Raw genomic sequence first — 26,290 nt, 5'->3', positions numbered from 1 at the left:
GCCACCCTAGACATACATCCACGCAAGATTTGGTCTCCAACTTATTTGGTATGCGCCATGTGGAAGGTATAATGCGTACATTTTTACAATCCCTACTAGCACGACTACGTGTGAAAAATGGCGCACGTACTAACCAAATATGCATGTGGACTTATCTGTTGGAGATTAAACTTTGCACGGCTCTTAGGCTACCGTAGACGTACATCCATGCAAGATTTGGTGCCCAACTGATTTGGTATGCGCCACGTGGAAGGACAGCTGCGTACATTTTTACAATCCCTACTACCACAACTACGTATGAAAAATGGCACACATACTAATGAAATATGCACGTGGACTTATCTGTTGGGGATGAAACTTCACACGGCTCTTAGGCTACCCTAGACGTACATCCACGCAAGATTTGGTCTCCAACTGATTTGGTATGCGCCACGTGGAAGGACAAATGCGTACATTTTTACAATCCCTACTAGCACGACTACGTGTGAAAAATGGCGCACGTACTAACGAAATATGCACGTGGACTTATCTGTTGGAGATTAAACTTTGCACGGCTCTTAGGCTGCCGTAGACGTACATCCACGCAAGATTTGGTCTCCAACTGATTTGGTATGCGCCACGTGGAAGGACAAATGCGTACATTTTTACAATCCCTACTAGCACGACTAAACCCTAAACCCTAAACCCTGAACCCTAAATCCTAAACCCTGTTGGGGACGAAACTTCACACGCCTCTTAGGCTACCCTAGACGTACATCCACGCAAGATTTGGTCTCCAACTGATTTGGTATGCGCCACGTGGAAGGACAAATGCGTACATTTTTACAATCCCTACTAGCACGACTAAACCCTAAACCCTAAACCCTGAACCCTAAATCCTAAACCCTGTTGGGGACGAAACTTCACACGCCTCTTAGGTTACCCTAGACGTACATCCATGCAAGATTTGGTCTCCAACTGATTTGGTTTGCGCCACGTAGAAGCAATCCCTACTAGCACGACTAAACCCTAAACCCTAAACCCTAAACCCTGAACCCTAAACCCTGTTGGGGACGAAACTTCACATGCCTCTTGGGCTACCCTAGACGTACATCCACGCAAGATTTGGTCTCCAACTGATTTGGTTTGCGCCACGTAGAAGCAATCCCTACTAGCACGACTAAACCCTTAACCCTAAACCCTGAACCCTAAATCCTGAACCCTGTTGGGGACGAAACTTCACACGCCTCTTGGGCTACCCTAGACGTACATCCACGCAAGATTTGGTCTCCAACTGATTTGGTTTGCGCCACGTAGAAGCAATCCCTACTAGCACGACTAAACCCTAAACCCTAAACCCTGAACCCTAAATCCTAAACCCTGTTGGGGACAAAACTTCACACGCCTCTTAGGCTACCCTAGACGTACATCCACGCAAGATTTGGTCTCCAACTGATCTGGTTTGCGCCACGTGGAAGGTATAATGCATACATTTTTGCAAGCACCTTTTCAATGCTTAATGTTTACAATTACGACACACGGCATTATTTTTAAAATACATTATGTATTAGATGTGTGAATTGAGATATTTGAAATTCAAAATCATACTCTTAATTTTAAATACGCACATGGGGATGAAACTTCGCACGGCTCTTAGGTTTAGTGTAATAATTGCAAGCATTGATATATACGAAATTCAATATGATATTCAAAATGATAAAGTTGGAACTTGAACACTTTTTCAATGCATAATGTTTACAATTACTTCACATGGCATTCTTTTTTAAATACCTTATGTATTAGATGTGTGAATTGAGATATTCGAAATTCAAAATCATACTCCTAATTTTAAATGTTTATGTTACATTTAAACAAACTATAAACTGAGATAAACAAAGTGTGAAGAACATCATGAAAGTACGAAAATGCTCATACATCATAAAAGTGGGAACAATATCATGAAAGTACCAAAATGAATCTGTACATCATCATCATCATGCTGCAGAAGTGCATCCCTATACAAGAAACGTGTGAAGCCTAAACAATCAATCTGAATCCGAATCTGATAGCTCTACATATGATTCTCTAGTGGAACGCTGATGTGGCTCCTGTATGACCCGCTGCCCAACCGTCCGCTGTGTGCCCTCAGGCAAAGCCGGCTCAGATGGGCCAGCCTCATCACCTGCATGAGATGGGCCAGCCTCATCCTGATGAAGAGGAGGGCATGCTGCACGCGCCACCGCTGCCATCTCTGCCTCCCTCACCTCCTCTATGTACGCGCGTCTCAGCTCCCATAGCCATGCATCTGCGAATACTCGTGCCTCAAATCCAGCGCGAGTAATCGTCTCTACGTGTAGAAGACGCTGGTCTCGGCCCCGCCCTAGCTGCTGCTGCTCCACCCACTGCTGCAATGATGTCTGCAGCTCTGCCTATCGCTCAATCCGGCATGCCTCCTCTGCTCGTGCCTCGTCACCTGGCATGAAATCACCATACGAAAAGCGTCGTGGAACGCATGCTGCAACCACCGATGTATCAGCACCCTCCTGCATCAGCAACGCTCTCTGTGCCTCCTCCCTGTAGTGCTCTGTCAAGACTACGCGGGCGAATGGATCAACGGCCTGACGACGACCAGGATATAGATCATCCATGCCTAGTCCTTTGTATGTCGCCACATCAATGTCAGCAAAGCATACAGGGCACACTGATCGTGCCACCATGTGTGGCGGGTCATGCAATGGAGATGTGCGATGTGGCCGCACCCTAGTCCAAACCACCCTACGGTGTCAAACTCCTCGTGGCAAAGGACACAAGTGGCAGTAGGAAGCCTGGCTATGACTGCTGCGTCTATGGGTGTCCTAGTCGGCACATCTACAGGAGGAGCGGGGTATAGGGCCACGCTGGGGTCGATCCTATGGCGAGATGGATCACGACTAATATGCCTCAACTGCAAAATATAATGCTCTGCACGATGGTATGCTATGCATGTCCGAATCCTCTGCTCCTCCAAATCTGTCTGCAACAGTCGTACGCGAGACTCCATCTCCTGACGCAATAGATGTGCCTGCAATGCAAACATGTCGCGTACATGGTGAGAATTAACCAAAAAACTTCAGTTCAAAACACGCTACAAAAAAATAAACTAACATAATCAAAATAACTAACCTCGTCCCTAGACTCTCGGCCAACAATGCCTCCAACTCTGCAATCCGTGTGTCTCGAGCCTCCAACTCGTGCTGAGGCGGTGTAGATGTGGGAGGTGGTGTAGATGTGGGAGGCTCCATCGATGATCGAGGTGGGGGAGGTGGAATCGCAATAGATCTCGATAGGGCAGAGACTATGTGCTGCAAGGATGATGCCACTAAATGAACATCCCCCCTAATCTGTCCTCCCACCGCTCGCAATGCCGGTGCAGGGATGGTGTGCAACTCTGGTGCCTCACGTCGACGCCGAACACCTGCAATCTGACGCTCCTGACGCCCCATCCTACCACATCTCGCTCCTGATCCTGGACGGGTACTAAGGTAGTCCACCCGATGACCAAGCACAAACTCAGCGTATAGTTGCATGGCAAACGACCTGGCTATCTGACGGTTGTGAGGCAATCGACCACCATTCGCAGCAAGATATCTCGGATAAATGTGTGCTGCTATGATGGAGTGCCTACAACGTAAAATATGCAAGGGGAGCCCTGATCGTGGTCGCATCGCCTCGGTGTGACCATCCCAAAACATATCCTCCAAGGCCTGCCTGTGATGTGACTCACGCTCAACGAATGGCTCTCCAATCCAAGCCACCACCAGTGATCTCCGCCTCAGTCTGTGCCTGAAAGCTATCCACAACGTCCTCAACTGTGTCCAATCGACCCAGAGCCTCAATAACTGAATCTAGACTCGCAACCAAGTGAGGGGGTGCCCTAGCATCCTGCAGTGCCCTCATCTCAGCTCTCAGCATCTCTATCTGCATACGAATAGTGGTGCTAGAACCTGTGCGCTGGCTGGCGCATGCACAAAAAAAACACATGGAAATTAATATTCTATTTGGGTAATGAAAATAATATTCTATTCAATATGACTTATAATCTATTTACGTAATGAAAACTATGCGTATGTACTCCTTGATGAGGTAGGATGTCGTTGGGATCATCCTATGCACCTACCGGTAGATGGGCCAAATGTGTGGCTCAATATTAATCAATATTATTAATAATTCTTAATTTTGATTAGAATTTTTTCAAACTCTAGTTGTTGCATTTTTAAACTTAGATGTCTCAAATATTTTTTCCTTATATGTTTCCCTTTTTTCACTTTTTATCCAATATGAAACTTTTCCACATGTGGTGTAAGGACCACATTGTCCACTTATGGCCCCTATACTAAGGACAGATAGTGGAGAGGTTTGGTTAATAAGACCTTCTTTGAATGCTTTACTGCCTTGGGTTTGCAATAGATATGGAGGAGATAGAAGGATACCTAATACATTACTTTGAACGATACACAAGCAAGGCGCATCTAGTATTTCTCGGACTACACATTAAAAAAGAGAGCGGGTTCACACTACAGACCTTTTAAAACGAGAACTTTGAGAAAATAATTAAGCCTTTTCAATATTATCTATTTTGGTTGGGCAATCCACCTCAACTAGTGGCCATTCCTATAGATCATCACTTGGTTCCCATGCTTGGGGAGAGAGGAGACCTTTGGACAATCATAAAAATTACGTATGTGTTTTCGATGCGCTGGTGCATTTACAAGATCCAATTAGCCATATGCTTATGCATCTAACCACTCTAGTGTTGGGGTCTTTGCCCATGTGGTGTGGTGTTTTAGGGATAATGCCCATGTGGTGTTTTATACAGCCTACTTACTCTACCTAAATTATGAAACAACTCTTAACCAACTATATAATCTATAATATTCCACATAAACGATGATTTTTTAAAAGATGGTTTTGAAGACTAAAATTTAAACGTTTTTTTATTTAAATAAAAATAGCACCAATTTCAAAGATAACATAGAACCTACTTTAATCTCTCTTTTTCTTGTTCTTGTTTTCTTGTTTTCTTGTTTTTAATACATTATTTTCTTATTTTAACAAAATTCTTATTTTCTTGTTCTTGATACCACTGAATTCTAAAAACAAAATTTAAACGTTATATTAAATTCAAAACTTCAGTAATTTGTAAACTTCACTTATAAATTTTTTTAAATAGATTATTTTAAAAAACAAATTATATACTTTTTGACATTTAAATACTAACTTAAACTCTTATTTTCTTTTTTTTAAAAGATCATTTTTAAAAATAAAATTTAAACGTCTTTTTATTTAAATATAAATAACACTAATAAAAAAATATCTTTAATCTCTTTTTTTTAAAAGATGATTTCAAAAAACAAAATATATACATTTTCAGGCTTTAAATAAAAAATTACGTAATTCCAAAAATAATTAAAAAAACTTTAAAATGCATTTCAAATTTAGAAATATTTTATAATTATTCCTATAAACTAAAATTTAAACGTTTCTTTATTTAAATAAAAATAGCACTAATTTAAAAAATAACTTTAATCTCTCTTTTTTTAAAGATGATTTTAAAAACAAAATATTTACATTTTCACATTTTAAATAAATAATTACGTAATTCCAAAAATAATTAAAAAAAACTTTCAACTGCATTTCAATTTTAAAAATATTTTATAATTATTCCTATAAACTAAGATTTAAACGTTTTTTATTTCAAAAAAAATAGCTCAATCTCTTTTTTTCCAAAGATGATTTTTAAAAACCTAATTTTTACATTTTCACATTTTAAATAAAAATTTAAAATGCATTTGAAATTTGAAATATTTTATAATTATTCCTATGAACTAAAATTTAAACGTTTTTTTAAAAAATAACTTAAATCTCTTTTTTTTCAAAGATGATTTTAAAAAACAAAATTTTTACATTTTCACATTTTGAATTAAAAATGTCGTAATTCAAAAATTTAAAAAAAAACTTTTAAATGCATTTCAACTTTAAAAATATTTTATAATTATTCCTGTGAACTAAAATTTAAACGTTTTTTTATTTAATTAAAAATAGCTCTAATTAAAAAAATAACTTTAATCTCTTTTTTTTCAAACATGATTTTAAAAAACAAAATTTTTACATTTTCACATTTTGAATAAAAAATGCCTCATTAAACGTTTTTTAAATTTAAAATTTTCACATTTTAAATTATAAATGTAATTCAAAAATTTAAAAAAAATTTACAAATGCATTTCAAATTTATAAATATTTTATAAATATTCCTATGAACGTTTTTTATTTAATAAAAAAAGCTCTATTTTTTTAAAAAAAATTCATTTTCACATTTTAAATAAAAAATGTCGTAATTCATAAATTTCAAAAAAACATTAAAATGCATTTGAAATTTAGAAATTTTTTATAATTTTTCTTATAAACTAAAATTTAATTAAATTCTACCAAAAAGAAAATGCTACATTAAAAAAACAGAATTTTTACATTTTCACATTTTGAATAAAAAATGCCTCATTAAACGTTTTTTAAATTTAAAATTTTCACATTTTAAATTATAAATGTCGTAATTCAAAAATTTTAAAAAAAATTACAAATGCATTTCAAATTTATAAATATTTTATAAATATTCCTATGAACGTTTTTTTATTTAATAAAAAAAGCTCTATTTAAAAAAAAATTTCATTTTCACATTTTAAATAGCCCCCCCCCCCCCCTCCCACTCCCCATGCCCCCCCCCCTTGCGCGCATGTCGCGTACCCTCCCCACCCCCACCCCCCATGCCCCCCCGCCCCCCCCCCCCCTCCCACTCCCCATGCCCCCCCCCCCCCCCTTGCGCGCATGTCGCATACCCCACCCACCCCACCCCCCATGCCTGTAACGGGTGGCCCGTTGACAAGGGACTGAGCCTCAGTCCATCCCTCCTTCATCAACCACCTTTTGTACGGATGTACGGCACAGTGCACGACAACAATATGATGCCGTACGACACATGTATCGGCTGTACGGAATCATACGACGACTGTACGGAATCTGTACGATGCTCGATGCACAGAATGTACGATGGTACTTCAGTACGGCTGTACGGCGTGGGACAGTATGGATGTACAGTGCAGGATAGTACATATGTATGGGCTGGCGCGTTGTACAGTTGTACGGGTGACGAGCTGTACAGCGAGGGATAACAGGTTGATCAGCTTACACCGACAAAAGGTTTGGCACCTCGCTTCGGCTCTTCGCTACCTGGGGGGTAGTATGTCCCAACGGTTGGGTTGTTCGCCCATTAAAGCAGTACATGAGCTGGGCATCACAGGGTCTTCTGTCACAGACAGTGACGGCCTGGTTAGCTTGTCTGCAGTACCCAACTACTAGGTCGCCACAAGATTGGCTCGCACAAAGGTGAGGTCACACAGCAGTCCCAGCAGTGAACAGGTGGAGACCAAAAAGCAGTCAACAGTAAAGCTATAGGGTGTCTACTACCAAGAGGCTTTCATGTCACTCTATACGGACCAACCCTGCCTGAATAAAGATGACCTGGGTATTAGCTCTACATCCTTGCCCGACAAAAGGTCCATATACACAAGCGCTGGTATTGAAGAACTGCTCTCTTGAGCCACAGTGGCAACCTGGAGACTCTTGGACATTAATATTGGGAAGAGATATCTTAGCCGAAGTCACCTCCTTCTCGAAGCGGCATCAGCACTGCCGAAATCTGCATGTTGATCAAGCCTACTTGTGCGTGTAATTGAATAAGGGATCGAGAATGAACCGAAAGAGTTTGCAAAGAACAATTTACACTCTAGGGTCCAAAATTAGCATCATGGTTGCCTCTTGCAGTAGAAAGATGGCCACCCCAACTAGAGCTCTAACATGCATTTAGTCTGGACTCTGCAGCATGAAGGTGGCTAACACAATTTAAGCCACATGCCCCATTATGCCCAATTATGCACGCGAACACACACTGACTTATTCAGAAAAAACAGAGCAAAACTTACTGTCCATGCCAATGCTAACGAGCACCCCAGCAATTGACACACCTTGTTCTTAACTTTTGTCTATCTACTAAATTTTCACCATCCCCGTGTAGCATTGAACTTAATAATCAAATCTAGTTAATGATCACTTTACCTCTATCTGTATACTATCACCAAAAGAAGTAAGAGAGAACACAATCAGCATGAAGCGTTTCCATACTAGCATCAAATAAAGCAGTAACTCCTCACAAAGGCTATGCATGAAACTTAAACTACAGTTCTGATTCTTCATGTATTGCATGTACAAAACTTTGGGTACTGTTTAAGCTAGGACATTGAGCAGTCGAAGCTTGACCTTGCATGAGGTGTTATTCTTCCTGTAATTCTTGCACAAAAATGTTGTGTACTGTGTACTTCAACATAAGCATCAGAAACTCATCCCATTCGCACTTGTATCAAAACTGGATATTGCTGGAGCTTGACCAGCATGTGGACTATATCCTTCCTGTCTTGCCTAAACAAAATGTTATGTATTCTTCACATTAACATATCAAAACTGGATATTGCTGGAGCTTGACCAGCATGTGGACTATATCCTTCCTGTCTTGCCTAAACAAAATGTTATGTATTCTTCACATTAACATAGGACGATGGAAACTGGTCCGAGTAGGACTTGTATTAAACCTGGATGTTGCTACAAACCTGTCATGAAGTCCTGTAGCAATCTGCAGACCTATCAAAGTAAAGCTCCATTACTCACGTTTACTTTCTCTGGTTATACCTAGCTGAGTTTCCACATTTGTGAAACCTATGGTGGCCAGAGAGCTTTTCTTTTGGACGACCTCCTTTCTTTAGGAGCCTTGGTCATGATCCATACAGATGATTGTGGAATCTGGGATTGGTGTAATTCAAGCCAATTCCGAAAACCATCCCAACTTCCGTTCGACCAAAAACTATCATCTGGCAGGGGCAAAGTTGGCAGTACAGTAGTTACATACATCTTCACAAAGTCAATATTATCTGAAGAAGTAACCACATTCATGTCTCTTCCAACACAACCCCCTTTTTGGACACCCACAAAATGATTAGGAAGAGATAAGGGGATAATAGGGGCTCCTGAACTTCCAGCTAATGTTGAGCAAGAAGTCCCTAAATACCTGCTATTAAAGCAAAGTATCTGACCCACACTACATGCCACATTACCTGTGTTAGTGGCCGCAAATGTCTTCTTAAGCTCTAAATAGAGCTCTCTCTTAACCTCTCTCTCCACTGTATCAATGATTGAAAGCACTCTTTTTGCTTTCGTTAATCTCATCTGATTATTTGCTGCATGTTTGGCAAGCAAATTGTTGTACACTCCCTGTATGGTAGGTGTGTATTGCTTCCAAATTGCATTGCTTTCACTGGTTCCCTCCACTAGCTCTTTTCTAGCATTTTCTAGAAAGTTATTGATTGCGGGGAATGAGATAGCAACAACTTGCTTATTTGTAATGAATGTTGGAGAACATGGCAGTAAAAAGCTTGGCATATTCTTCTCTATCTTGAAGAAGCAAAGATCTGATCCATTTAGAAAAAGCCCATGAGTGTCTCTCTCTTTTGATCTTGATTTTTCTGTGAAGCTTGGATTAAGGCCCTCAAAACCCGCATGTGTATCAAAAAAGCTAGACATTACTACCATTCCTCTGCATACCTTGATTTCAATCTCGCCTTCCTTGTCAACAACATGCCTTGCTGACACAATTAAAGTGGGCGATGCTGAAAACCCTGTTGCGTAGGACGTTTTGACTGTAGATCCATCCTTGCAGTGAATCCTTAATCTGACTGTAGAGCTGACTGCTGTGTCAAGTATCTTTGGCTTCATACTTAGAATCTTAGACGGGCTGTTATCATCTACTTTCAGATCTGAAGGTATTGCAACAAAAGAAGAGCCATCTACAAACCCTACAGGGTACACCTTGGAGAAATTCAACTTAGTAGGGGACGTGGGGAGCATGGGATCCGAACACACTTTTTCGTCTTCATCAGATGGCTCCCAAGCCATTTCTTCAAAATTTTGTGATAGGGCTTCTTCATCTTGTGGATAGTCAAGACTATCCATGCTATCATCTGATGTATCTGTATCCAAATTAAATTGTATGCTAGTCTTATCAATAAAGCATGAAAGTACAATAGTCACAAGACAAATAAATCTGGGAAAAGCACGGATTTTACCATTGATTTTATTTGTATCCACTTCAGAAAAGATTTTGGTATAGCGATGCACATTGGCAACATTCATTTTAGGCCATGCTTTCGTTCCATCTACTACAGCAGGAGCTGTAAACTCATGTTCTGCTTGACCTGCTCCTCCTTGGGACTGTCTTGATGATGTTGTTGGTGTAGAAGGTGTAGAAATGACTTCAAGTGAGGCTATGTCTGGTTGACCAGCTGTTTGCAGTGCCCTTGGTGGAGGTATCTGATTGGGCATTGTCAAACTGTGCTGTGGAACTTGTGGCTTAACGGGCACTGCTGTGAAGACATCCCCTCCAAAAAGATTGGGATCCACTGCTGCCTTAGGAGAAGCACCAGGTTTAATTCCTGTAAGTGAGCCACCTTGAAAACCTTGGTTTGGAAGAACTGCCCTTGTCTGGGAATGCTGGCCAGTGGGGTTGTTGATAGAACCTGGACCCGGCCAAGATGATGACTTCTTAGTTGGCCAATCAGATGAAACAATTCCTGATGTGGAAGAAGGTGTTGATGGTATTGAAGCTCTAGGTACTGGTGTGGACATGGTTGGTCTAAGTCCTTGTGGTAAAGAAACAACTGGATACGGTTGTTGTGCTGGAACAGTTGGGGGCCAAACAGGGCTTCCTGATCCACCTGCTTGCGGGCTTGCTGAGGTAAAAATTGGTGCCAATTGGATTTGCGGGGCAGGAATTTTTGATACAGTGGGTTCACTCAATGCTTTGTTCACAAGAGTGGGGGTGAGCTCCCTTCCACTTTGTGCGACTGTCACAAGCTGCAGTGCCTTGTAAAATTCAGCCCGAGAAAGATATCCCCTTTGCCCTTTATCTGCATACTGCCAAATCTGTGGTATACATGAGACACTGAGTAGTAAGCAAGAAAGACCCATGCCATGAGGAGCAAGGTAATAAGTTTGTACAAACAGCGCACAAGCCAAATTCATATCTGTTCAACAATGCTTGGTGCATTCCAGCAGCTAGCTATTTGTGCAACATTCTGAATAAATGACTGGTTGTTATATCAAGTGCATTATTGGGTGCTTGTTGATGTAACCAAATAAGATAGCTGAAATGGAGCAAACTTTACCATATTCATGCCTGTAACATGCTCTACAAAGGTGCACTACAGGATTGATCTGAGTGAGGAAACCTCATTGCCACTATGTGATGGGTTGAGCTTTGTCTGTGTTATTGCACGTCAATGTGCACACATTCGTGTGGCCAAATGATAAAGATTAGAGACGTGTTGACAATATCAGCCAAGCAGACAAGGAAGCATTATTTATGTGCCTGCACACCCATCGCCTTGCATGCATCCAGAAAAAAATACCAAAGCGAGTCATCCTTGCTGAGTGATGATCATATTGCAAAGAGAGAGCATCATTTTAAGTGCCTGCACTTCGCTTCTATCAATTTGCATGCATCCCGAGAAAATAACACATCCGTTCTGAATGATTATCAAAATGCAAACGGATTTTTCCATCAAACCATAAAAATTTCTGCCACAACTGAATTTCAAACCAGCAAGTATAATACTGCGTCCTACCGTATGACTATGACTGTGGAGGATCAGAAATCAGATCCTAGCGGAATAGGAAAGGAAATACCTTGGCGATGACCTCGCGATGAAGGTTGGCTCCCTGCAAGAAGGAGACGGCATCCTCTTCGCTAATGCGGCCATCGCGATCAACGTCTACGCGCCTGAAGTAGGCATCGAAGAGATCGGGGGAAGCCATGGCCAGCTGCTGCTACAGGATCTGTGACTACGTGGACGTCAAGGGTTCACGGTAGAAAAAGGGGACAAGGGCTCATACGAGAACCACATGCGCAGAAAGCAAGTATCAAGTCAGAATTAAAATTGGACGTAGGACCGGGCATTTTTTGTTAACAAATCACGATTTTTTCTTGACACTGTACAAAATTGTTCAAAATCACTTGAGACTTGAAGTGTGTACATATCTAGGGTTTAGAAGCACAGAGATCACTTAACAAAAGAAGTTGGATACATAGAACTTGGGACAACCAAAACACTTGTCATTTGATACTCTGAAACTACCAAAAGAAGCTATTTAGACATCTAGAGTTGTTCAAACTAGGAGTTTCAGCTGTCTAAGTGGCAGGAATTTTTTGTACTATTGCATGCAGTGTTTGAGTATAGTTAGACTCACAAGACTCTAGAAGTGTATATAACACAGTGATTTGGACAAGTCAGTCCAGATACTTGCAAAAGATTACTGACTAAACTCCGTAAGCTGTATAGTGGTTGAATTGATTCTTTGCAGATAAGGAGTCAAGCAATTGTGTTAAGCTGAGGATTGAAGGTTAAAAGCAGTATACCAACAGGAATTCAGGTAACAGGTTGGGTTTCTGTAATTATACTTGTTCATGTACTTAAGGTCAGGGGGAAACTTGTCTAGAGACCAAGTAAGTTAGGTGTCTATAGAAGAAAGTGTCATTCAAGCAAAGATTGAACACTTGACAGTGATTCAAGAGGAAGTTATTTCGCACACCTCGTCTGAAATTAACTATTCCTATTCTATGGAGAAAATTCCGAGCATGGACTTGCATGGAAAGATGGGGCCCATTGGCACATCTAGATCTCACGAATAAAGACGGAGGATGCTATTGCAGTATGCCTATACCAACTAAATGGGGGCACGTATTTACTTAGATAGTAATAATCAACACTATGTGCAAGAAGACTTGGGAAAGAATGATTTTGTGAAACAAGTTGAAGTGTATTTTAGAGAGGACTATTACTTTGATGACGAGGGAATTGCTTACATCACAACATCCTTTCCGACTATAGTTGACCCCATGGGAATGATAGAGACCAAAGAAAAAGTAGATGAGGGTTTGGAGAGACCACCTTTGGAAAATGACATCAGAGTCAAGTTCATTTCTATCAAAGAAGTAGACAGAATTGTGGTGGACAATCCGAGGTTTGGGTTATACCGTTTGGCTAGTCTAGACGCATCCACATACTACATGAGGGAAGATGTGCATCCACGAGAATTAATGGATCCTAAGAGGATGTACATGTATGCCTATCAGTTTGAGACCCGAACTAGACATATATTGGTCGATGCTAATGGTCACGAGTATAGACATGCTCGATTGAAAGACATGGAAAAGCTAACCTGTATGGGAGAACCTTTTTCTGTCATATATTTAGACCAAATATCTGCTCAGCTGCCTGCCAAAGAAGAAGTAAGCTTCATGGACAAGGTAACTAGAATTCCTAGTCAGGTAGAAGAAGCACAAGTAACAAGGTCAATAGCACCAAAGGCTTCAGATCCTGGAGCAAGAGCGAGCTTCCAGCCAAGACCTTCGATGATAAGAGGTGGTTATACGGTCGTTACAAGGTCATCAATACCACACCCAATAGAGCGAGCAACACCAGATGCCCCTATAAGAGAGGAACATAGAGTTGTGCATAGAGCTCCAACACCTATGATGAGGGAGGAACCATCTATGGCTGCCCCTGGAATGAGAAGGTTTGTTGCTGAGCCAAGACCATTGCATCCTTCTCAAGTTGCAAAATGTATGGCATCGAAGTATAATGGTTCGGATGATCCCCATGCACATAAGTCTCATTTTCTAAGGATTTTCTAAATGATTTCTGGTAGTTTTCTTTATTTTTTATGCAAAGTTATTAGAGAATTGGGCAAATCTACTCACATTGGTATCAGAGCTTAGGCATCTCTTTCTTCTCTAAGAAGAGAGGTCCTTACGTTGCTCACGAAGGTGGGATTTGTGCATTACTTGTGGATAAGTGGGATAGGGATTTATCCTCTCCACTATTCTAAGGCTTTTGTTGACATTAAGGGTTGGAAAAAGTCTACTAAAATCCACACAAAAATTTGCTTAACAATGGCTGAGAATAATGAAGAGAGTAGAGTTAGCTTAGATACTCTTGCACACACACAAGATGATGTCTCTAATGCAGTTGATTATGTCAACTTTTTTGTGTCAAAGCTCCAACAAACGAGGAAAAATCCTACTCTTCATGGGGAGATTATACTACAACTCCGGGAGCGAGGTATTCTCATAGCCTCCCAAGAAGAGAGAATTCCAAAGAAGCCTCTTGGTGAGAACCTCTATGGGAGAAAAGGAGAATACTCAAGTGGAGCATCAAAGGGAAGAATCACGTAGTGATTCTAGGCGTGATATAGCTCCAAGGAGACGACGACCACAGCGGCCAACTTCTCCTCCCAAAAGGGGTCACCGTCAAAGTCTCCTTCACATGAGGACAAGAAAGACGAAAAGGCCCCTAAGAAAAGAAGGGAGAAAAAGAGATCAGCATCTTCTCCTTCTTCTTCTTTATCCTCCTCTGAAAGTGAAACTTTGGATAAGCTAAAGAGGAGAGCCTCAGGGCATAGAACGTCTTATGCTACATGGAAGAGGTCCAAGAAGCTTATGGTTGGTTTCTTATATACTTTCTTTTCTTTCTGCACTAGACCTTTACCCTCATAAGCCCCCTTTCCCTCCCACATGCTCTTGATTCCCATTAAAACTCATGTGCAAGGTGCACTGTGAGAAACATCAGCTGCTAATCCTCTACTCTTTCTCTCTCCTCTTGCCCTCCATCCCTCTAGCCTTTTTGATCTCTCTAACCTCTTTGAGAAGAGTATCTTGAGACCTATGTTGTCGATGTCTTATAGTGTCAGTATGGCTCTAAAATGTACAAATTCAACAGTTAATCCAAGCTAGGAGATTGCCACTATATAGAGGACTCCAAAATTATGAATTCTACTATTAAATCCATGCTGGGAGATAACCACTATGTAGAGGACTCCGAAATATATAAATTCTATTGTTAGATCCATGCTAGGAGATTACCACTATGTAGAGGACTCCATGACACTATAAAAAATAATATCTTTTTAATTTGATGAGCTCAACCACCTCTACATAGACTTGGTCATAATGCAATGATTGAAGATAAAATATTACGGCATGACATGGAAAGGTGAAAAACACATCTTAAAAGTTGTAAAATTTAACTATGTGCATCTATGGTTTGTGCCCTTCTGATTGTATGAATGATTTCTTTTCGAAGTGTGATGGAATGGTTGTCGTTGTATTAAAGTTGGATGAATGTCAAGTTGTCAAAGGTCATAATTTAGAGAGGGCTAGCCTGATAGATGAAACAAGGCTTGAAAGGGCAAAAAACATCACGAGGAAGAATTGTAGGAATTATCGAAGAGCCAACATGAGGAGTTATTAGAGGAGATACAAGAGGAGTTATTAAAGGAGATACAAGAGGCACAAAGTAAAGATACGTGGATGCAGAATGATTCTCTAGTAAAAAAGAAAGAGAGTGCAAAAATAATATTTTAGTGGTGCTTGAACAATGGCATCGATTTGTAGAATGAGTTAGATATTTCATGAATTGTATGCCCCCACCATGCCTTGTGTTCTTGGAGTAGACTTCTCTTTGTGTGCTCCAAAGCTCAAATGACCTATATTCATCCAAAGAATAGAGGATGTCATGTATATAGATGATATGCTATATACAAGAAAAATGAGCAACATGTAAGATTATTTTTAAGGAATATTTCTAGACTCATGGTTTACCATATAGGTGCAATGCACATTGCTCCCCAAGCATCGACCATATCTATAGTGAACTCATCAATTCTTTTGTTAAGGGTTGTAAACTCCTCTTCTGAGAGTTGTTCCTTCTTAAGTAGATGAACAATAGAGTCAAGTGCAACCCCACATCTTTGCATGCTTCAAACCAAATATTTACCTCACTTAGTAGGTGGTGCAAACACATTTGTTTCATAGCTTTCATAAAATTCACGTGATGAGGTAGAAGATACATTGTCTTTGATCCAATACAAACTTCTAGGCTAATTTGATGTTTGGTTGGATATTTAATCATGCTTTGTGAATTTCACATTCCCTCCATGCAAGCCTACTCTTAGCAAAATTCTCCTCCAATTTGGTAATATGCATTATGCACGCCTCTCAAGTGGTTGCATATTCTATGCATAATTATGTGCAACACTAGAAGCTTTTCTAGGATCCTCAATTTTTCATGTAGAGTACATACATGGACACGATAAAGTGGAATGTCAAGAATTGGGCTCTAATTCTCATCTAGTTCTCTGTCTTGCCCTTGAGCTCCTGCACATTGCTCTCTTATGACATGCATGATAGATATCCTATGAAAGTACCATTTTTAGGGTTTGATGCAATTCTTTAAGGACTTTAAATGATGCCAACCACATGAAATACTAGTGAGTATAATATCACTTATTTTACTTATTATTATGCTTTTTAAAGCTAATACATTTTAGTGAGTATAAAATCACTTATTTTATTGCTAGGACAAAGCAATCTACTCATTTTAACACTACACTCCAAGTAACCCTCATAAGAAAAATCCCCCAAAGAGCACACCAAGAATAGTTCATTACTCTTGATCTAGCATAGATAGCATGGCCGAGTATAGGGAAACCTTAAAGACCAAGATTCCAATGCGAATAGAAATCCTAATGGTGACCATGATAACCATATTCTATATAGTAACCATATGCCCCCGAATCTTAACAATCCAAACCCCGACCTCATGATGGAAAACCTTGACAGTCCAAGTCCTAACCTCACAATTGAAATCCTTGACAACCCTAACCCTCTTGTCTGAAAACTCCATCCTCCATAATACAATCCCTATTGTTGGCAACAACGATGCAACAGGAACCCCCTTAAGATGGATGAGTCTATATTTGATAATGTGTCCAAGGTGGCAAAAACTCAAGCAAGGTAAAAGTAAAGAAGTAGATGGATCAATATTATATTTAGACAATTAAGTTATAAAGTAAGAAGAGTAGTGGTGGACAAGACGAGAAAAAGAGCTACAAAAGAGGAGGCTACACATAGGTGGGAAGAATAAGTTGCAAGGAGTTGCAAGGAGGGAGTAGGAAGAGGCGGTTGCACAAAGGAAACTTGAAGAGGAAGAATAAGAGGTAAGACAAAACTAGAGGAAGTTGAAGAAACACGCCAAGAGGAACAAGAGGCAACAAGGAGGAAAAGAGGTAGCACATATAGGGAGCATAAAAGGGAGCACACAAGGAAGCAAAAGCTTTGAGGTAGTTTGAAGTAAGAAAGAAAATCAAAGCAGAGCATCCTCCTTATGTGCTAGGGGGTAGGCCCACATCGCCCTCGACCCACCACCACCAACCAAAAGCCTCATATGGTAGGGTGGTGAGAGATGATGGACGATATTAGCCCAAATGAGCATTGTATATAAGAGGCAACCATGATAGCCCTTCAAGAGGCACATGAAGAAATACAGGTGGGTCACATAGGTGGGTCACATGGTGGAGGATTTTAAATCCATCTTGTGGCATGTACATTGCATATAGTGGGTCACTCTAATGGTGAAGAATTCAGCACTGGCCAAAAAGGCTAAGAGAATCCTAAATTTTTTAACCTTAGGCTATGATGTGATGGTTTTTAAGAAATACATTCTTTTTTTCTACTTTTACATTATCTATAAAATTTCATCAATTGCCTTTTGATCTCTGAGATTTCATCTTCAATTTACAGTATCATGCTATAAAGTTGTCTATAATGTTCATGAATGAAGTGATGACATGGTCAATTTTTTGTCACAAAAAAGTATGGCCAACACATGGCCTTCTTAAAATGCTAACCCGTGCGAGAAAATGTGATGAGAGAGTGGCCAAGAATTGAATTATTTTTGCTACTTAGAAGTCAATTTTGTTGTTTTGCAATGGGCTCAAGTTCGGAAGGGTTAATTACATCACACTATGTGTCCTAGGTAGCATCACACTATGTGTGCAGATGGGCTCTCTTCTTCTTCTTTTTTGCATTTTTTTTGGGCACAAAAACGTTGCATTAGCACGTTGTGTGACACATATAAACATGTGTGGCCTTCAGCCTGCTACAAAACAATGAATTTGACTTCTATGTGGCGATTGTTGGAATGTCTGCGTAGTACCAAGTGAAATGTTTTCCTATAAATGACTTAATACCTTGTAACTACTAGTGGCATGATCCATCCCTAACGGGTAAGAGTATTTTTGCATGCATAAAAACAAAAGGCTTGTCCTCAGGGGGTGAGTAGAGATTAGTCTTGTATTTGAAGCCCATTTTGGACCTCATGGTCCTCAACTTGCCAACCTATGTATGAACACACTGTGCTTGCCATATATATCCATGTAGGAGCTCCTAAAGCACTTACATTTCTTTGAATAAAGCACTATACTTGGCATAAATATACATCAACCCAATATAGTGGTGACAATCTTAACACACTTGAACAAAGCATTAAAACAATCTTTGGGCAACTGGATTATCCCTCCTTGGAAGGCTATAGTCCTCACCTCCATTTGTATTTAAGATAAAAACATTATATATTGCAAGTTATGATTTTCGAAGTAAAAAAAAGGAAAAAGATAAAACCTTACAAAACTCACTTGGTGGATCAATATTTGAGACGAATGGCGTTTGAATGGGCTTGTAGATAGCAAATCAAAAATTTTGTAATGTCTAGTACCTTTGAACCGAAAATCTAACTTAGTAAGCTTTTCATAGTCTACAAACATTACATGTACACGAAGCTGATCTGCAATATTTTACAAACTTAGATTGTAAATTCTCTCGTTGTTTGTAAGTGTCTTGACCATACAAGCATAGCAATAATCTAGGTTCTAAGAAATAAAGATATTCCTTTTGCAAAAAGAATGTATCAATAATAATTTAAATTTTTTAAAATTAAACGCAAAAGCTACATAAAAAGTAAGTTTCTATATACACCGTAAAACATAGGTGCTCTCTAATAGTTTGATAATTAGACATGCTGTTGCTTGTCCTTCCCAAAATGGAGGGTCTACAATTGAGCCATGAATATTAAATAGATTATGGAAAACAACGATGCCTATATCATAGAAATCGTCGAGAAAAATACCTTCAATATCTTGTCCATCACCATAAACAAATGAAAATGATCTCCTTGCCATGTCCATCCTAAGTAATATACATGTGATATCCTAAGTAATATCCTAAGTAATATACATGTGATATCCTAAGTAATATACATGTGATATCCAATATGACACTCGCTACACTAAACATTTACACAAGACTTTAAGATCAATCTCCCCCTCTCCCTCTCCCTCTCCCCCCCTCCCCCTCCCCCTCTCCCCCCCCCCCCTCTCTCTCTCTCTCTCTCTCTCATAAAATCCACACAATGTAAGTAGATTTATACATATCAATTCAATATTACCGGCAAGCGTATCAACAATGTGAGAGATAAATAAAAGGAATTTTCCATCCAACTCCTATTTAGCTTTATGTCTTTGTATCACAATCACATAATTGTCATTCTGAAAGGAATATCAATCAACTTCAAAGCATGCACACTTATTAAAACACACTTAGATTGCACATGTCACATCTTTGAAAACATTCTCCTTTCAAATTCTTACTTCATTGTTGATACAGAGATATCTATGAATGTAGTCTCTAGCATTTATAGGCTGCTGTATTAATAGCTCGTTCTCTACCTTTTGGGCATAGATTACATTTATATTCTTCTACATGCCATTTTCAATATCTCTTTGTAGACACCATTGGTTGGAAGACTTTTTTTGAACCTTCTATGCTACTTTCGTGTTCCACAGTATGCTTTACATACACTTTCACTGCATCAGTGATCTAACACGTGACATAGCAACGTACAATTGTCCATGTGTGAATACTTATGTGGCCAATTAAAGTCCCAACACACTCAATGTTTGTCCTTGTGACTTATTTATTGACATACCAAAAGCTAGCCTCACAGGACATTATCTCCTTCTCATGTCAAAAGGCAATTGAAGCATAGTTTGGTATAATTGTTATCCTAGCACAATAAAGACCCTGTCTTTAATGTTTGTATTTGTAACGTTTTCTGCTTCTATCACCTTTGAGTTAAATTGCTTGCATATCAATCTGGTACCATTACAAAGTCCCTGCTGAGGGTCCAAATTGCGGAGCAGAATGATAGGAGCATTAATCTTTAGAAGCAAGTGATGAGGAGGGTAGCCACCCACCACCTAAGTTCAAACTATTCAAGTACTCAATTGGATACAATATTCTGTCATTCTCAGAAGAAACAACCGAATCTGCACTGAGGTATTCTCTTTCAAGACCGGGTAATGCACTCAAGGCCAGTTCATTGATCTCATCAATAACCTCTAGATTTCATGGTGCAAGAATAGCACGGTCTTTGAAGAAGCATGCATAATCCTCCACTCTTTGAACATCTTTTTATACCCATTCTACCAAACTCAAAAGGGAGTTCTCATGGATCAACATTTGTGGTGGAATTACCACTCTGCCTTGATTGTCATAATGGCCTATAGAGCCATCTCCAATTTGTAAAGTCTATTTGACAAATTCTAGTTCTGTACATCATAAGCACTTTGTACGAACCCGCATGTTTTGGGTGAGCTTTAAAACATTCTAGATTGCACTTTGAGTGCTAGTGCCCTACATTTATCAGATGTTCCAAGTGGATTGGTCTTATTGGGACTAAAGGCACCCTTTTCCACACATTTCCATAAAGTCTCAACCTTATCTCTGATTCTATATTAGTGTGCAGCTAGCTGAAATGTAGGGTCTTCTCTCTTGTGAGTGCACCCCTTTTCTCTCACACAATCCTTCAACAACTTTATGCTGCACCAATGGCCTTTGTAGGATCGGCTTCAGTATCTGCCCATGAGAACTTCACCTGATCTCCTCACTTGCACCATCTGTGGCTCTTCTACTGGTGTAGATTTGTCTGGTGTCTCCTTGGTGGAACCGCTGCAGGTTGCACTAGCTGCCAACTGGGATCTGTGGGTCTGTCAACCTGATGGCCGACTCCACGATCCTCCCTTCACCAGGGCAGCATAAAAGGTCCTACAAACAGGCGCCTTGTGCTGGGTCTCGCCCAGCCCTTCTCCCAATTACATGGACTTATGGCTGGGCAGTCCCACGGGCAGCCCTAAACTTGGGCAAACTGTGAGCCCGAAGTGCTGACCAGGATGGCCTACATGTCTGCCCTAAAATAAACTCAGTGAGGATATCTGAGTGCCACCATGTGGCAGCCTGATTGCAGCCCACAAGCCTGTTGGCACAGTTCTTGGCGTGTTTTATACTTGGATTTTCACATCTATTTATATACTTTTATTTGGTACATCTGAGTGTTCTATCTCCTAGTGAATAGTTTTCTATATGGCTTAACCACATCGAGGTTAACTTTTACCTTGGTTAAACAACACTAAACCTGGTTAATGAAAATAGGCCAGCTTTGAACCTAACTACACAAATCAGCTAGAATAATTGAACTGGATCACCATACTTAGTAAAACTCGACCAATCCAATTACAAAAGAGTTATCCTAAAGTCCAAGAGATTCTCGCTAGGACAATCATGTCAAGGTCAAAATATAATCATTTTGAAGCCAAATTGAATTTAGATACAACCCACGCCTCCAGCTCCATAAACCCAAGATTTTCACATCATTCATGACAAATTTTGAAAGTCATCATCAAGCTTAATCTAGGACGGTACTATTGTCTCTTTCAGAAGGAGCACAATTTTGGACCACTCTCCCGGCTGATCCGCTTTCATGACTAGGTACTGTGTTGGCCTCTATTTGATGGAGATGCGGTGACACAGCGAGACCATGTTGTGGCATATCAGATAGCAGGAGGTGACAGTGCCACATGAGACCTAGGTTGACCATCCACACCAACATGTCACATATTTCTATGCTTTCAAGTCAACCTCGGAACATAATGGAGTAGAGGGGGAGATAGCGAACATGAGGACAGCATGGGTCAACGGGAAGAGACGGCATGGAGCAATGGAGCCAACGACATATAGACCATGCACGATAGCATGCACGATGGAGGTTCGGGAGCCCTAGTCGGAGGGGATTTTTTGAACCGAGGCATCACTCTTGATATGGCCCACCAAATATAGAGATCACGAGGATCATGCCTATCGAGAGACGACCCGACAAACACAAATATGAGACAACTTTGCGGCCCACAGGAGAGTAACCATGGCACCTAGCTATGTATCTTAAGTACTAGTTTGAGTTTTTTGATCTTTTTAAATATAGTACTCAGCAAGGATCCTAGCAAGCCCTTTGCCTCATCCCATTGTGGCTTGCATGAGTTATCCTTTATTTTTACTTTGTCTCATAGGCCCGCGAGGCCTTCCGAAGATGGTAATATATGACATCATCACCCTTGTCTCGAATAACACATTCCCCTTCATCAAATTACACCTTCTTGTCTATTTAAGTAATGCCACTAACAGGTAGAAGGTTTTTCTTCAATCCTAAAACATACAAAACGTTATGTACGTCCCATATATATGTATCCTATGATGATGAAGTCTGGAGTCTCATAGTTCTACATCGTCACTGTAACGTTTCTCTAAGTGAGAGAACCACTCACTCTTTGCGGAGTTAAGGGACTGCAGGCTCTAGAGTCAATGATCCATGACTCATCAGCTTGGCCATGGACTTGTCTGTGTGAATGCCTTGCCCATTAATTTCTTAAGTCCACCTCATTTATATAAGAAGTGAGTCTAGCATCTTTAGCATCTAAAGCATAATAGTTTGACACATTTTTTGAGAATGTGCAAGAAAATTTCATTAATTTTTGGCATAATTACAACGTGCAATCATGGCACCCATTCCAGGACATGTTGGAGAAGTTTCATCATAGCTTGGTTAAAATTGAATGCAATATTCAAAGCCTCTAGACCCTCAATTAGACATTTCAACATCAAAATATAAAAATGTGACAAAAACTCATGATGATAGCATTTTCTTGGATGAGAACATCAAATTGGATGAAATTGGATGACAACAACTATGGTAATTGGAAGTGTTGATAACAAATGAAGCTAGAGACATCAGTGAGAAGAAAGCATATTGGGATGAAAGAGCTCAATTGGCACTTAACCTAAGCAACTTAAATGTTAAGGACACCACTACATCAACAATGAATGCAAACGAAGATTAGAAATAGATTCAATACATATCATTATCATAATGCTTAAAATCAACTCAATAGTGCAAAGAAGCTATCATCTGAAATATGTGTAGGTCCAACTTAAAGACCTACTAGCATCACTTATCCATGAAACAAAAAACAAAAGACTAGTTCAAATTATGAGTAATTTGTTACAACCATTGTCACTTGAGATGCTACATCGATATGTGAAATCATGCCTGACATTTTTATGTAATAGGAGATGTGGAGACGTTTTGCTATAGTTACAAAAGAATTATAAGTAGGCTTTCTATGCTAGAGGTAGAGGTTTCCAAAGAGGAAGTCAAAACGATGTTAGAAGACATAATTGAAATTCACATAGCCTTGGCAAACACTCTAACAATTACCATGGATCATCGTCTTCATCACATCAACATCATGGCCCTTCAAATTAGAGGGAAACATGGCCCTTTGATTTAGACGAAAACATGGAATTTTAGAGTTCAAGGGGCATGAACAAAGGAGGTTACCAATCCAAAGTCCAAAAAATAACTATATGTACTTGCAATTATGGTGGAATTATGGGCTATTAGGAGCCAAAATGCAAGAACAAACACGGGAGTGTTGTAAGTGGACAATACAATAGAGATAGAAATCAATAATAGTAACATAATCAAAATGAAAATCAAAGACAATCTAGCAACTTTGTCAATGAGAAAAATCAAAGGCAATCACTGGATAACAAAGCTCAACATCAAAAGTTCTTATTTCACAATGTTCTAATGTAGAAATCTGAAGCATTTACATAGTAATAAAGATATTTTGGTGGTTTGAGTCAACTATATGAGAAAAAATGGTTTTTAAAATGCATCCATATAAGAATGCTAAAGAAAATGTAATGATGGGTGACAATACCTCAAATCATAACATTCATCTCCATAGTTATGAAGGCATTACACAAAGCGTAGGAGATGCTTTTTTTCTTTCAATAATGACTCAAAACATCTTATCAGTTGGTGACATGAGTGAAAGAGATTTGGAACTAGTGTTCAAAAACAAGTTTGGTTACACAATCCGAGAATTATACCATCCAAGTAAATTTATTATAAATTGGAAGAAGAAACTTTCTTCATCTATGCTTATTCAAGCAGTACAAACCACTTCTCATTAAAATGATGATACTTTAAGCACACTATGGAACACAAGGTATGGTCACCTCAATTTCAAAAGCTTGGTTTCACTCAAGCAAATAAACATGGTTCAAGGCCTTCTGCACGTATACAATTTCAAAAGCTTGGTTTCACTCAAGCAAATAAACATGGTTCAAGGCCTTCTGCACGTATACATTTTAAAAGATGTATGTGAATCATGCAACATGGGAAAGCCATCAATATTTCCCATTTTGTGGTCTAGAAGCATTGACATGCTCCAAATCAATGCATTATGAGATTCACGGTCATTACTCATCAAAAAGTAAACATGGGAATCAACATATTTACCAATAAAAAAGATGCCCGTTGGTTGCAAATGGGTTACAAATTCCAGCTCAATTTAGACAAATCAATTGACAAATACAAAGCCAATTAGTTGTCGAAGGGATTTGCTTCAAAACTTGGAATAGATTATGAAGAGACCTTTGCGTATTTGTGAAGATGACCACTATTGGTTCACCTTTTGATTGGCTTATCCATTAAATGAATATTAAGGGATATCTAGATGAAGGATAGGCCGCACATGCTTGGAATGCAATAATTCATAATGGAATTTCAACCATCAGCCCCACCGTCACTTTACATAAAAAATATAACATAACATACTATTTTCTTTGTGCTTTATGTTGGCGACGTGATCATCACCACTTCCAATGAACACCTATTTCATAGGTAAACAGAGTTTGAGAGCATAATTTCCCAACATGAAAGACATGGGAGAGCATAATTTCTTGACATTGAAGTATGAAGAGAATGACAATGGTATCAAGGACAAATATAATGAAAAAATTTCACCAATGGTTTTGTTTATGTGACTGCTGCAAGCCACCTCAAATCTTGTAGAATGTAACATTAGATTGTCATCTCATGGCAAATCTCCTAATACAAATCCTCATTAGTATCGACAACTTATTTGAAGCTTGATTTATTTAACAATCACAAGGCTAGACATCTTTATTCCATTGGATTTTCAGTCAATTCATACAGAAGCCAAAAAAGTTTCATCTCTGTGCAAAAGTTTCTCAAATATTTGAAAGATTATGGGCTAAAATATGACAACTTGAAGATGTTAGTTTTCATGGATATATTGATTTCAATTGGGTAGGAACTCTAGATGATAGAAGATGTACAATTGGATATATTTTACTCTTGCGTTAGTAGCTTTGTCATGTTTTATCTCTGTGCAAATAAAAAGGTCCTCAAATACTTGAACGATTATGAACTGAAATCTAACAACTTAATAGATGTTAGTTTTCATGGATATATTGATGTTGATTGGTCAGGAGCTACATATGATAGAAGATGTACAAGTGGATCAATAGCTTTGCCTTGGCAAACCAAGATAGAGGACCAACCAATGCTACATGAGAAGCAATTTGGTGCAGTAGACTTCTACAAACATTGAAATTATTTCCAAAGAACCAACTGTGTTCTATACCAACAATATCAATAGCATCCATTTAGTAAGGAATCCAATCTTTCATGCTAGAACAAAGCATATTGAAGTACATTATCACCTTATTAGAGAAAGATTCCCAAAGCATATCAAAGTGCATTATCACTCCATTAGAGAAAAGATTCTCAATGAAGAAATTGATGTTGTTCATTGTCCAACACAAGAACAAGTTGTCATTATTTTTACAAAGCCATTTCCTTGACAAGTTCTCATACTTTTGATGATGAGTTGACATTTTCCACCTACAACTTACGAGGGGGAAATGAGGTTTTCCTTTTTGTACAAATTTCGAATGCAAAGTCTCTATGCTCATGCATATTCTCTTATCTCTTAGGTTCTTCTTTATCCCCATTTTTTCCATAGTGTCATTTTTCTATTTAAATAAATCCTGTATACACACCCTGTATACAGTGTAATC

This window comes from Cibotium barometz, chromosome 16 (genome assembly GCF_041138505.1).
Source record: "Cibotium barometz isolate CiBa-2024 chromosome 16, ASM4113850v1, whole genome shotgun sequence".
NCBI classification, from domain to species: Eukaryota; Viridiplantae; Streptophyta; class Polypodiopsida; order Cyatheales; family Cibotiaceae; genus Cibotium; species Cibotium barometz.
This window is presented reverse-complemented; position numbering follows the sequence as displayed.